Source organism: Cherax quadricarinatus, chromosome 61 (genome assembly GCF_038502225.1).
Source record: "Cherax quadricarinatus isolate ZL_2023a chromosome 61, ASM3850222v1, whole genome shotgun sequence".
NCBI classification, from domain to species: domain Eukaryota; kingdom Metazoa; phylum Arthropoda; class Malacostraca; order Decapoda; family Parastacidae; genus Cherax; species Cherax quadricarinatus.
This window is the reverse complement of record NC_091352.1, coordinates 11,124,374-11,138,058: the sequence shown is the minus strand read 5'-3', so window position 1 is coordinate 11,138,058 and position 13,685 is coordinate 11,124,374. Positions and strand designations below refer to the sequence as shown.

At 37.0% G+C, this 13,685-nt stretch overlaps 1 long non-coding RNA gene across 5 annotated transcripts in view; it reads left to right on the top strand.

Moving 5' to 3' along the window:
• Positions 1-13,685, top strand: part of LOC128699366 (uncharacterized) — a 98,650-nt gene that overhangs the window by 53,316 nt on the left and 31,649 nt on the right. The window contains exon 4 of one of the 5 annotated variants that reach the window (XR_011393701.1): positions 7,142-7,254. The exons of the other annotated variants lie outside the window; for them this stretch is intronic. This is a non-coding gene — a long non-coding RNA (uncharacterized lncRNA). The remainder of the gene's footprint in view (positions 1-7,141; positions 7,255-13,685) is intronic. 5 annotated transcript variants of the gene reach the window in all.

Genomic DNA, 13,685 nt, shown 5'->3' with positions numbered 1-13,685 from the left:
AGCATCGGTCCGTCATCACACACAATTGTGTGTGAATGAAGGATGAAAAATGTCATATAATTATGGAAGAAATAATAAAACGTGTGATTACAAATATGAAAAAAATACCAGTGAAAATGAAAAATAAAATCTTAGCGCTTTCATGTGCTTAAACACATTTTCAGGGGAATATTCCACTGAAGATGTCTGTAAGTACATGAAATCGCTCAGGTTTTATTTTCTGTTTTCACTGTGGTATTTTTTTCATAGAATTATAAATTGCAGACAGTATCCTTGGTCATCACTAGTATTAAAAAAAAAGGCAAAGATATTTCAAGAAAAAACTTTATACATTTGCATCTAAATTTGTTAAACTGTTGTCCATTATCTTGGAACACTGCCTCATAATTTAGAGTATTCGGCCCAGTAGGCTTGGTAGGCCACGTCTTCTCTTTTCTTAATTTACAGTCTAGGGTGGGGGCCTGGCGTGTGTGTTGTGTGTATACTCACCTAATTGTACTCACCTAATTGTGGTTGCAGGGGTCGAGAGACTGCTCCTGGCCCCGCCTCTTCACTTAGTGCTACTAGGTCCTCCCTGCTCCATGAGTTTTATCATATGATGAATGGTTGTGAAAACCGACAAGTTGAAGATTGAGACACTTATGCAATATATGGGAATCTTTGTTTAGGAAACGTTTCGCCACACAGTGGCTTCATCAGTCCAATACAAAGTAGAAAGGTGTAAGGAGAGTAGTAGTTTATCATACCCCATCTTAAAGCTATGTATGGTTTCTGCCTCCACTATCTCGCTTGCTAGTCTCTTCCACTTCCGGACTACTCTGACTGAAGAAATACTTCCTAACATCCCTTTGACTCATCTGGGTCTTCAGCTTCCAATTGTGACGCCATGTTTGTGTCCCCTCTCTGGAACATCCTGCTCTGTCCACCTTGTCCATTCCACGCAGTATTTTGTATGTCGTAATCATGTCTCCCCTAACCCTCCTGTCCTTCAGTGTCATCAGGCCAATTTCCCTTAACCTTTCTTCGTAGGACATTCCCATTAGCTGTGGAACTAACCTTGTCGCAAACCTTTGCACTTTCTCGAATTTCTTGACGTGCTTGATCAAGTGTGGGTTCCAAACTGGTGCTGCATACTCCGGTATGGGCCTGACGTACACGGTGTACAATGTCATGAGTGATTCCTTACTAAGGTATCGGAACGCTATTCTCAGGTTTGCCAGACGCCCATATGCTGCAGCAGTTATCTGGTTGATGTGTGCTTCAGGAGACGTGCTCGGTGTTATATTCACCCCAAGATCTTTCTCCTTGAGCGATGTTTGCAGTCTTTGGCCACCTAGCCTATACTCCGTCTGCGGTCTTCTTTGCCCTTCCCCGATCTGCATGACTTTGCATTTGGCGGGGTTAAATTCGAGAAGCCAGTTGCTGGACCAGGTGTCCAAGAAGTCCAGGTCTCTTTGAAGTCCTACCTGATCCTCATTTGATTTAATTCTCCTCATTAACTTCACATCGTCTGCGAACAGGGACACTTCTGAGTCTATCCCTTCCATCATGTCATTCACATATACCAGAAATAGCACTGGTCCTAGGACCGACCCTTGTGGGACCACGCTCGTTACAGGTGTCCACTGTGATACCTCATCACGTACCATGACTCGTTGTTGCCTCCCTGTCAGGTATTCTCTGATCCAGTGTAGTGCCCTTCCTGTTATACGCGCCTGATCCTCTAGTTTCTGCACCAGTCTCCTGTGAGGAACTGTCAAAGGCCTTCTTGCAGTCCAAGAAGATGCTATCAACCCACCCCTGTCTCTCGTGTCTTCTGTTACTGTGTGTGTGTGTGTGTGTGTGTGTGTGTGTGTGTGTGTGTGTGTGTGTGTGTGTGTGTGTGTGTGTGTGTGCGTGCGTGCGCGCCGACTTTAAGACACATAAGTGAGAGTTTACAAGGTTGAAGGTCATCCGGCTGGGCCTTAGCAGCCTAACTTTCTAATTAGATTCTGACTTTCCTCCAGACTTCCCTCGGATAACTTATGTGATTTTGAAAAAAATCCCCTGACGATTTTATTAGAAAGTTCCCGTCATTCTTCGCTAATATTCTTCCGAAACGCCATGGAAGCTAAATATTTTTCCTGCAACACACTCGGTTTTATTATTTCTTTCTTTGTCTTTGTCTCTCGTTTTGTCTACCTCTCTAGGAAACGTATCTAGGAAAATGGATTCTTGATTGTGGAGCTCTAGAATCTCGTTACTGAGGTTGTCGTATATTGTAATTATCACTTGGTAGTTAGGCGTTAGTTCAGACAACTCATTTTATCCTTTAGTTTTGTTGTTCTTGGTCCGGGTCGCGGGTGGCGTTAATCCCCGAAAACCACCTTCAGGTACCTTATCGCAAACTATTTCCGTTTTGCTGATTAAATATTACATTCATTGAAAACTGGTAGACGCGTAGTCTCGTGCAACATCAGGGAGAAATGGGAGGTAATGAGATTTAATTCGGCAGGGAAAGGGATAACTGACCTTCCTTCGATCAAGAGCCCTTCACTGTCATCAAAGCGCACTATACTGATGAATTGTGGCGAAGGGATATTGTCACTCTCACGATCGTAACTTTGTCATGAATAATATGTCTGGTAAATACACAGATTTCCCTTCAAAGGGGAGCACTGTGATGTCGACGAAGGGTTCTTAATGTAAGAAACAGAAGCTGACCTTCGAACCTCGGATAAGCCCTGACTGTCCTATTTCCTAGGTGCTCTATTACCCCTACAGGTTAACTTCATAAGTATAATAATAATACCAGTAATAGTATCAATATAATAGTATCAATATAATAGTATCAATAATATAATATCATTAATATAACAGTAATCAATAATAATAATGAATTTAATTGCTGCAAAGCTTGCTTCATAACGAGAGTGGACATAACGTGGTGGAATTAGGCTGGGGAAGGCAGACAGAAAGGTCGCTAATATCTCCCTCGTACTTAAGAAATGAAACTGTTAAAATGCTTCGTTCTGTTTTTCCTTTATCTAGCGTACGTGTTATGGAGAGGTTAGCAAGGGTAGCTGTGTGTGTGTGTGTGTGTGTTATGCCTTAGCGTGTGAGGATCACCGGGTGTTATGGTGTAACAGTGTTCAACGAAGTGTTTACTCCAGTGTAAGGAAGTGTGTGCACGATCCAGGCTTCTTTAATTTCTTCATTTTTCTCCCCAATTGCTTCATTAGTTTGTGTTTGATAATAGAGGGGGAATACTTGAGGTCCATGACGTAAATATATTTATGCTGGATGACAACGTTCCATTATCGGAACTTTTCGCTCAAGGAGTCGAAACGTTATAATAAAGGCTGCTTCATATGACCTTGTCATCTTATCGGCTCTTTTTACCCACATCATGCTAGAGGTTCTTCTGTAAACCTTCCAGACATTACAAGACTTTGACCTGTTAATGGTCCAGGTCGAACCGAAAAGTCGTCTAAGTTTGTCTCCTAGGTGCGGGTTGTTTGTTTAATGTTCCACCCTCGAAACTGTGACGTTTTTTTTATTCATTTTGTCTTTTTCACACCTGTTCACACCTTGTTTAAATTTCCTCGCCCATCATTGCTCATGGCGCTTTAATACAAGCTCTTGTATTGGTGTTTCAGGCCTTGTTACAGCCAAAAAAAAAATTCCATTAACGAGTTCGAAGATTTATACTTATTTTTACGTTAAAATAATGAAAAAACATTGTTATGAAGATTGCTCTCGTAGATGAGAGCTCGCCTGCAATGGAGAACACATTATGGATTCTAATGTGTACATATTTGCAGGGAAAACATACCCATGGCTGCAATTTGTTTGAATAATGTTTATATTTACTTAAGTAAAAAAAACCCGTGCACGTTTACATAACTGAATATACCAAGGAAAAGACATTAGCGTGTATAAACATATTTTTAAACATAAAACGTGTCCATTTTCATGTATGACATTTACACTTTAAACATGGTTATTAAAATTTATTCTACTTTGTCATCTAGGGACAAACGTAAATCATATACAGACCTGTTTTTTTTTTCTGTATCGCGAGTGATTGTAGATTCTCAAAACAGGAGGAAAATGGGGAAGATATGGCATCACTAAAATAAAACGAGATCCTGTTTAAGACAACTCTGGTTGCATTTGGTTGGAGTGGTCTTGAGAACAGGGATGAAAAGGGAGAATTTGCACACAAGCTTTTGTTGAGACAATGTTTTGACCACCTCAGAGCTTATTGAGTCCTCGTAAAGTTTTATCGACTCTTCATAAAAACGCAGGTCGTAAAGCTGTTCTGATAAAGTGCATCTGTAAAGTGTGTGCATCTTCCTACAAGCCAGCACTAGCTGGCTAGCTGATGGTTACCACTTTGATGATACAAATGCACTATAATATGGTCCTTTATTGAGAGCGTTTCGCCCATACTGTGACCTATGACTTGATAAGTCCTGTGCGGGCGAAACATTGTCATTACTATTGCACTAGTGTGTTCTTTCCTATCGTGTCTTCATTTTATCCCTTTTCTAGACATATTTTATAATTCTAAACCCTTGCAAGAGAGGGTGGGGGGGGTGCCTTGATGCAAGCGTCAGGCTCTTGATTCATGGAATTAGAGCTGCCGTCCCTTTTAAACATGATTACCAGCTTAACAAAGCTTCAGGAGAGCGAAGCGTTGCCACAAGAAAATGTCGCATTGGTTTCACATGTGTCACTTTACCTAACACATGATTACCTCACATTTCTCAAATGCTTTATGGCTCTTGCAAACTTATTATTTTCCCTTGAGTGCAAATGTAATCGTTAATTTGTAGAGATTTATTTATCAAACTGTATAATTCTTCTGCTGTAGTGGTGTATTAATTCTTAGAGATTAAAAGGCATAAAGAGGTATTAAATACCGACGATTTGTGTAGCTAAGACACTTAAGTGATTTAAATACTGAATAGGTGTAGCTGGAAAAACCAAGCCTGGTCTTCCAGTTATTTTTCTTAATAGCGTTCAAGCTGTACAAAGACATTTCGTAACTGTATTTTTCCTATCCGATAAAGAAATAAATTGGTTTATATGGATGTTTTTTAGATTACTAATGTTTTTTTCATATTTCATGATTTTTTTTATATTATATTCCAAGATGTTATATTGAGAGTAATATATATATATATATATATCTTTCTTTCTTTCAACACACCGGCCGTATCCCACCGAGGCGGGGTGGCCCAAAAGGAAAAACGAAAGTTCCTCCTTTTACATTTAGTAATACATACAGGAGAAGAGGTTACTAGCCCCTTGCTCCCGGCATTTTAGTCGCCTCTTACAATACGCATGGCTTACGGAGGAAGAATTCTATTCCACTTCCCCATGGAGATAAGAGGAAATAAACAAGAATAAGAACTAGAAAGAAAATAAAAGAAAACCCAGAGGGATGTGTGTATATATATATATGCCTGTACATGTATGTGTAGTGTGACCTAAGTGTAAGTAGAAGTAGCAAGACGTATCTGAAACCTTGCATATTTATGAGACAGAAAAATGGACACCAGCAATCCTACCATCATGTAAAACAATTACAGGCTTTCGTTTTACATTCACTTGGCAGGACGGTAGTACCTCCCTGGGCGGTTGCTGTCTGCCAATCTACTACCTAATGTTTTTTTCATATTTCATGATTTTTTTTATATTATATTCCAAGATGTTATATTGAGAGTAATATATATATATATATATATATATATATATATATATATATATATATATATATATATATATTAGACAAATCTCATTAACCATTTAGTGTAGAAATTAAAAAGTTACTTAAGCAAATTTTAATTTTATTAAAAACATAATTACCATAGTTTTCAGGTGATAGGACTAAAACTTAATCCCTAAAAATAACTGCATCACTGGTACGTTAATCTTCTCCTGCCTTTTCCCCAAATTACTCATTCTCGTATATTAGGAATAAATCACGACTCTGCTCATTTTCCTCTTATTTTATAGGCTATAACATCTTATGGTGATTGTCTCACACATTTTTATTTTTTGTTTTAAACAATTTGCGTTCATTTTTGGAACTACTTTGTCGCCAGTCACTTACAATGACAAATCATTGAAGTTTTTATTGTATTATCTCAGTGGACCATAATTAAATATGTTAATAGACAATGTGATAAGTTCAAGAATCGTATATTTTTTTAAATACATAAGATCAATTAATGGCTCATTCCGTCAAAGGCTCATATAATCCACTTTGGATTATTTAATCTACCATATAATTTATTAATGGATCATATAATTTGTTAGTGAATCATTTAATATTAATAAATTATTTAGTCTATTCATGGATGATTTAATCTTATGATTATCTATACTTGACCATATTCTATTAATGGATCGTGTTATGATCAATAAGTTTATCATCTCATTTATTAATCATTATTGTATCGTTTGATAGTTAATCCATTAATGACATTTCGTACACATACACGCAAACAAACACACACACACACACACACACACACACACACACACACACACACACACACACACACACACACACACACACATATATATATATATATATATATATATATATATATATATATATATTATTTATTATTATTATTATCACACTGGCCGATTCCCACCAAGGCAGGGTGGCCCAAAAAAGAGAAACTTTCACCATCATTCACTCCATCACTGTCTTGCCAGAAGGGTGCTTTACACTACAGTTTTTAAACTGCAACATTAGCACCCCTCCATATATATATATATATATATATATATATATATATATATATATATATATATATATATATATATATATATATATATATATATATATATATATATATATATATATATATATGCCGTGACAAATAGGTAAAATGGCAATTAGCAAGAACTCTTTTAAGATTAAGTACTTAATAAAATTGTCTTGTACGCTTAAAGATATGTTTTCTTTTATTTGTTAATGTAAAAATTAATAATTTTGTACCAAAGGAACATTAGAGAACTTGCCTAACCTTAATATAACAATTTAATTTAGCCTAATCCTTCGTAATACATTTTAGATAAGTTTATTCTAATTTAATAATAAACACAATGAAATATATATATTTTTCGTTACTTTCAGAATGACTTTTGCGAAATATTGCATACAAAAATTTTCGCTAGGCTTATTCGGCAAGAAGAGCGTAACTATTTAAGCCAAACCAGCAAATGTTTCCTATTCGGCACGACATCAAGGTATATTCATTGTTTTATAACATTATGAGGCTTTATAAATACCAGCACAAATACACATACACAGTGTGTTCATTATTTAAGTTATTCTGTTATGTGTTATGTTATTATGTAGTGTCATAGAGCGCAACAAGCATCTGTACTCTGATAACGTACTAGAGTCCAACTGCGTTCGGCTCTCAAATTGCAAAGCAGTTTATGGTATTACACTATGAAGATTAGCACTGTTGGAGGCAATATCGCTTAAGCGAGTCCCTTTCCAAAGCTGTAACATAAATTAAGATCACGCTCCTAACATAAACTACACAACTGGTATGTGGACGCCATCGGCGCCTCAGTATTACACTTGGAAAAACAGGAGCATCTCAAGGACAAAAAACAGGATCCAGTACCATAAGGTTAGGTTAAACCTGATAGAAGTGTACTGTGGGAGTTAGTGTACTGGGTAATTATTATCAAGGGAAGGCCCCAGTCTTTTTAGGATCATAAATCACTTGGAGATGGGTAGTTAATGAGGCTTGATACAAATCAAGTAGGAGAGGAGATAGTTCACTGGATCACACACCTTTCACCAGCATCCAAACACTCTTTGAAGGATGTATTGATACAAACGCGAAGGGAAGGAAAAATGTCTTGATGTACCACAGACCCCCAAAGGTATAGAGGTTTTATTATCAACCTCCTTTGAAGGTAACAGAAGCATTCATGCTGGTGAAGAGCCTTTTAAGCAAGAAATTAGGGGCTCTGGATCACCCATGATTACCCCCCATTTCCAGACGTTGGATAACCCATTTCAAATTATAAATTATATCGGGAGATGTATATGCGGAGTCCAGTCGCCTCCTAGAAAGAGGCCTCAAAAATGACTATCAGATTTGTATTTTATTAAATCGTCAATGTAATTTACAGGGGACACGAGAAAAAGTTGGCAGAGCAACTATTGTTTCCATAATTTTGCGTGGAATTTTTGTTACTCATGCACGTTTTAGTTTCTCGGAATTTAACCCTTTCTGTTTTAGGTTAAAACGAGTGTGTGCGCGCGCGCGCGCGTGTTTGTGTAGTGATGAGTTCTCTCTCCACGAAATTGTGGCTTTTCTCGTCTAACTCGGATAAAGCCTGATTATCCCCACTACTAGTTTCGTGCTTCCCTAATAATAATTAATAATCGTAAACTACCCTCTGCTGCTGCTGAACGTCTGCATGTCTTGTAACTGGTACACAGCTGTATGAAACGTCTTTGTAATCGTGTGTACCTGTGCCTCACGCTACACTGATGCAAGACATGCATAGCTGCACCCTTGTTTATTCAGATCTCGTGAAAACTGTTGGAGAGACAATTTAATTAACGTAAGCATTTACGAAAATGAAAGACAAACATACTAAGAAAATCCTAAAAGTATATTATGATTTTACTTTATATATATATATATATATATATATATATATATATATATATATATATATATATATATAATTATTATTATTAAATCCTTTATAATACAACATATGGAAAGAGAATTTTCTGTAGATACCGAAACTGTTAAAATATAATACGCCTGTGTATAAATTCTAGATTTCCACATGCATAATATATTTGCCAACGAGTTTGTTTATAATGCTGTTATAGATCACTACTCTGATATTGGAGTGCGCGCGTGTGAGAGGTAAATCGGGCTCACGCAAAGACCTCGATTGAAAATGGACAGTAGATGCTTCGTTGGGTGTACGAAAGAAGACATATTACATTGAATAAATTATTCAAACACAAAATATTTTTTAATAGCGGATTTATTTCTCCGGGCGACATTCTGAACGCACTGAGCGACATGTTATCTCGGGTGCCACATTACCCTACACCTCATTAGTCACCAGTGTAGTAATTGCATGCGACCCATTAATTATAGCTACCCTGGAAAATTACTCAACACTTCACTGGTCACCTATTTTCGCATTCTCATGCATCACAAATATTATATCAGTAACAAATATTATATCACTGCCATAGTTTCATGTAACATATCATTGCTGACTCTAAGTATTTACGCCTCTGTTCTGGTACAGACAGACAAGCAATGTGCCATCTGAAGGTGATTAGTGGCGCTCCAATGCTGAATAATCGTTGTTTAGTCTGTCAAATCTCCTGCCATAAATGCGTTCGTTGAGAAGTTTGTTTCTCACATAGCTTTCCCTATACCATCCTCCAGGATATGGCATAAATAACTACATGAACTATTTCTGGGTGAGAGATTTTTAGTTTAGGCGAGGTTTTGGATGGCGTCACTAATGGTGGTGGCGACGCTGATGCTACCTCGGGCGAGTATTGTTGTGTTGAGGGTTGCTGTATAAATGATGTGGAATACGTCTGGTAAGATTGTTTTAGAACCTCTTCCCCCCCCCCCCACCTCTCTGAATTTCCTTGCTTTATGTAGAGATAAGTGAAATGTGGGTAGTGATGACAGAATGGTTGCTTGATGTTTTTTGTTTTATATATCTTTATTTCTACAAGTACATGAACAAGGTATACAGGCCTGGCTGACATCAATGACATACTACTGTACAGGAAGCCGCTTCTTGTGCAGAGAATTTCGGGCAAATTAGGTCAGTTTTGTCCTAGGATGTGACCCACACCAGTCGACTAACTTCCAGGTAAGTGAAATGTGGATTGTTATGACCGTAAGTTTTTGATATTCGTTTTGTGTTGGTTACTGTATGCTATGACTGGCAGAACAGTAGACGAGAATTCAACCATGAACGACACAAGAATAACAGTGGGTAGGAAAGTAGATTGTGGATGTGAAGTTAACGCATGGATTAGGTATTTAGATAACGGATGGAATGATAAAAAAAAAAGATGGTTTTGGGATGAGCCAATGGAAGGGAACACACATCACATTCATTGGAAACGCTAAACGCACATGGTTCATTCAGCAAGCGGAGTCTGGGAGGCAGTGAGGTTTAATCTGACGAAGGGGAGTATGATTCCAATTTCTTACATCAGTCTCTCTCACCAGCATCAAGGCAATCCCTCGGATGCAAGAGAATAAACAGTAATTACCGACGGTAGTAGATGGAACAGACATCAAATTTAACCAGTAAGTCTAAGATTCACGTTAAGAAAATTGATGTTTCTCTACGAGAAATACACGTATGAGGATATTAAGGCATTAAAGATAAGTTTCGCCCATCAGGGTCTTCTTATAAGAGAATAAAAATTTACAATACCGTGGCTGGAACAATTCACCAAAGACGTTTCGGGTCATCCTAACCACTGTCAAATCAGAGTAAAGTGTCGCGCCACTGAATAATAAAAAGAATAAAAATTTACAGCTTTTTCAAACTGCTTTTTTTTCCAAAGAATATAAAAAAAAGTGAATATCAAGATGTTTCGTGTGATCCCACATGAACACGCACTATTTATCAATCCCATGAACAAAGGCCTCGATACTGATGGAGTGTTGATCCAAGGCCATGGAGCTACTCTCCCCCCCCCCCAGATAAAAACCACCATACTTCCCAAATCTCAAGAGTTATATACAACTTATCGATCAACGTTAACTTAGAAATTTAACAATATACTTATCACGCCCTGGCGAACCTACTATTATGTTGAGATCACTAATTATGATAATTACAATTAACACCTTATTATAACTCTGTTAATCGCTCGCAAGTTTTTTAATGAAAATATATAAAAATCTTAAATGAAAATTTGTCATAAAGCATTTTTTGTGTCGCTTATAGGATATCAAGCTGGTAAAAAAAAAAAAAAATTCAAATATAAATCTGCCATCGGCAGTCATGCGTGACAAATTGGGTATTTTGCTTCTAATTAAATATATTTATAATGCAACTAATTAGTGGACGGAAATTATAGAGCTAATAACGCAAATTTTTTCAGCTGTCTACTTGCGTTTAAAAAAAAAAAATTTGCGTGACAGAACAATATATTTTTCCAGCTATATCAACTCCTTTCGTAGTAAAAATAAAGATTTGCGCAAAATAAAAATTATGAGTTTAATTTTGTTTTACCAAGCTTAGATCTTTGTTGCACTTGCTTAAAATTTAATCCCACGTTCGTGAAATGTAACCATGAATTATTGTCGGTCTCCGTTATTACCAAGTCCTTCCTTTGATGGGGTTTGGAAACACTGCTACTGGGCAGTTGAAAGAGGCAAATATGTCTTTCTAAATTGGTTGTATAATTAAAAACCTGTTGAACTTCTATACGCTTCTAGGAATTGGATTAAACTCAGGAAATGAGTTTAAAAGGATTTAGTGACTTAAACTTCCTTCTTAGCTAGAACTGAGTTCTGTGTTATTGGATTATGTCAACTTAGCATTACCGTGGAGAGTATACAGGTTTTTCCTACAAATTTACACTTCTCCAGGTGCTTATTGTTTTAATTATCGACACGTAATGCAGTGGAAGCTTTTATTTTTGATATTTCATTCAGACATGAACTTCACAAGGTCTTACAAACAAGTTATTTGTATTGAAAATAATAGTATGTAAGCAACGGTTATATTTCACACTTTCTTGTGCTGCTGCTCATCAGTTGTAAAGCTTTAGTGAAAAGATGCCCGGCTTTGTAAGTGCCTTTGTGAATCGCCTACCTTGTAAGTGCCCCCACTTGTAAGTGCTTTGTTTAAAAGTGCCCCATTTTAAAATGGCCTGTAAGTGGGGCGTTTGTAAGTTGGGTCCATCTGTATAACAGTTGAATTTGAAGGAGACTGAAGAGTCTGAAGATGCTTGAAGTGTTCATTACTTTTACTATATTTCTGAGAATCGCAAAACCCATGTGGGCCATTCTTCGCTAGAAGTGTTGGAGGCTCGATCCACCGTCTACTAAGCGCAACCTTGATACGGTTCTTCCGAAGTCAATAAAACACCTTGAAGGCTTCAGAGAGCTGTGGGAGACAACTTCTCTAAGTGGAAACAGGTTCTGCATCCCTAAAAACATAACTGGCCAGAGATCAAATTATCATACTTAGGAACGAGCCTCCATCACTGCTCTCGCTGAAGTTTAGTTCTTTGTGAAATATGTTGCAGAATAAAGAGGAGGGAAAGGTTCTGTTGGGTGAACTGAAGTCGAATGTCTTTTAGACAAAACTAAAGTGGGTGAGCCAGTTTTTTTTCCATCGAATTATCAACAATTATGCAGATTACCCATTAATATGCAAACTAAATTCTCATTGTTACAATATCCCTGATAATGTATTCATTTGTTAAAATTCATGTAATCTAATAACTTAATATCGGAAATTATTTTGAGTAAATAAATATTAAATATTATCGTTATAAAAATTCATTTGAAATGTCTCACTGAAATTAAGATACGTGTTTTTTATGAGATTTATTCCTTGTACATTCGTAGAAATTATTTCTTGTTTTCACTGTTTATGTAAATCAGTGTTATCCATAGAGTATGATCAGGGAGTCTAATTCAAATTTAACCTTTAAAAAACCCACACGCTACATCGGGTACATGAAAATGGCCTTAGAAAATGACAAGTATACATTGACTATAAAATAATACCTCATTCTTTTACGAGTCAAGGGATTATTTGTAAGAAAATGGTTAACAGGGTTCTGTCTGAATAAGATTTCAGTGGGGCTTTAGCCCTCTGAGGGGAAAAAGCTTCATAAAGTCATTAACTAGTCAGGTCAAAACTTCATAAAACTCTGCCCTGCGTGAATCGTCGTCCCAATAAAAGTTCATCGTGTATATTCTGTCTTCATACCCAAAACTGGGTTTTGATCTCAGTAGTTTACTTGATATCGCGAAAACTTTTGACAGAGGTCCAATGTGAAAGATCTATAGAAAAAATCCCCTCAAGGAAGGTTCCTTGATGTTGGTGAGGGGCTCTTGATTTAGGGAATTGGATCTGTGCTCCAGTTCCCCGAATTAAGCCTGAATGCCTTCCACATCCCCCCCCCCGAGGAGCTGTATAATCCTCCGGGTTTAGCGCTTCCCCCTTGATTATAATAATATAGAAAAAATATATTTGTTTACTGCATACATTAAAACATAAATTTACAACTGTGTGCACGAACATGCATACATTCATACATAAATAAGTACACAAGAATGCACGAATGAACACTGCAGTAGGCCTATTGGGCCATGATACGCAAGGCCAACTCACTCAACCACACCCACTCTGGAAAACCCGTCCACTGATGCAATTTATGTGTATTCTACTCATCGACAACCGTCACCAAACCAGTACTTAACGATAACGTTTCTAAATCTGAATTTTTTCCAACTCGAATCCATTACTGCGAGTCCAATCTTGGTTAAATTTGATGGTTATTTATATTTATTTTATTCCTGCTTTCATTTGTACACCTTAGTCATATTCTTTCCCCTAATTCTGCGTCGTTCCATTGACACACAATTCAGTACATTTAGCTTATCGTACGAAAATTTTCT